Below are 1,756 nucleotides of genomic sequence, written 5' to 3'. Positions count from 1 at the left end.
GCCCTTGACCCCGGGACTCGGGCTGCCCGGTTCTGGCCCCACAGTCCGCGGAGGCCCCACTCCCAGGCGAAGCGGCTGCCTCAGGGGTGGGGCCCCACAGACGAGCCAGGCCTGGTTCCTGGGTGAGCAGGGCCAGCGTGGGACGGCGCACAAGAGGGCACTTAAGAAGGGCAAGCCGCGTGGGGTCGGGCTCCCCTGTGTCCAGGGACCACCTGGCTACTACCTCTGGGGCACAAGCCCCTTGGGGACTGCTGGCCAGGGCAGGGGTTCCCTCTGACCCTGCAGCCAGTGCCAGGAGGACGGAGTCCCCGCGTGAGCAGCGGGGCATGGACCCTCGACGGGCGGCCTGACGCCTGTCACCCGCCACCCCCGGGGAGCAAAGCGGCTCGGCCGTGCCGTGGAGCAGGTCCCAGCGTCTGACGCGGGTTGGGCTGGGCACTTCCACCCCTGGGGTCCGATGGTGCCGGGTCCCGTGGGTCCCTCTGCCAGCTGAGCCCCTGCCTGGGCCCGGCCCCCATCTGTTCCTTTCCTCCACCAGCTGTTGGTTCCTCGGGCCTGGCTCAGGCCCACTGCACCTCCCCAGGGTGGCCGGGGGGAGGGGGGGTGTCAGCCTTCTGTAGGGAAGTGGGGGCGGCTTGTTTACCAGAAACTTCTTAGGGGTATGGGGGAGGAAGAACATTTTTAGCAAATAAATAATATCATTTTTGGAGAAAAAACTGCCAAAGCCAGGATGGAGCCCCAGAGGCAGAGCAGCCAGGCTCTGTGCCCGGGAAGGCGGGGCGTGGGACTGCCTTCGCTCCTCCGAGGGGTGTCTGCAGGGAGGAGGTGAGGCCGGGAGCACAGCCTACCTGAGTGGGGACCGGGTGAATGTCCACGAGGAGGCCCTGGACACACCCGAGCTCGGAGCCACCTGGAGGTGGCCCCTCCCACGGTCACACACACATTCACATCCATCGGCTTCCAGGGCGTTAATTCAATAGGACAATGGTTCATTCCATTTCACCCCTGGAAGGATGGCAGGGTGGCAGGCCGGTCACCAGCGTGTGGGCAAAAGACCCAGGAATGCCTAGGTGTGCCAAGCCTAGTCAGTCCTTCCACGAGGCCTGCCGAGGGACGTGCCCGGGGAGCACAGGGCCCACTTACGCTCAGCCGGGGCTGCGCTGGACCTCCAGCTCGGGACGCACAGCAGGTCCCTGGGCCCCGCCGAGGCCTGGAGGCCCCTTCGTACGCCCGAGCCCCAGCCGAGAGGCCCGAGGGGGCCGCACGGATAGCAGGACACCGGAGCGGGGTGGGGGGAGGCCGCCAGACACAGAGCCACTGGCTCCCGCCAAGCAGGCTAACCGTATTCACACACTCGCCCACACTCACGCACGTACACACATACTTGTGCACATAAGCTCACACACGTGTGCGAACACGTGTGCATGCACACACAGGCAGACCCGTGCATGCCATGCTAAGAGCCAAGGTCCTAGCGAGAGCCAGCGGCCCTGTCTTCCCCTTTTGCCCTGCCCCCAGCCTGCCCCCAGCCTGCACCTGGCCTGCACCTGGCCGGGGCACGGGGAGCGGGCCAGGGGCCAGCGGCGCCGCCGTCAGCACATGCTCAGGCTTGCACAGGGCAGCATGTGCCGGCAGCCTCCTGACCCACAGGTAACCCCACACCCAGGCCTCTGATCCCAGATCGGCCAAATGCCGGCCTGGGCCCACCTGCCTCTTCAGACGCCGCCTGCTGTCACCTCAGCCTGCACGCTTCCCC

Source organism: Pteropus vampyrus, unplaced genomic scaffold (genome assembly GCF_000151845.1).
Source record: "Pteropus vampyrus isolate Shadow unplaced genomic scaffold, Pvam_2.0 Scaffold256, whole genome shotgun sequence".
In the NCBI taxonomy this organism is placed as follows: Eukaryota; Metazoa; Chordata; class Mammalia; order Chiroptera; family Pteropodidae; genus Pteropus; species Pteropus vampyrus.
Note: the sequence above shows the minus strand (reverse complement) of the source record.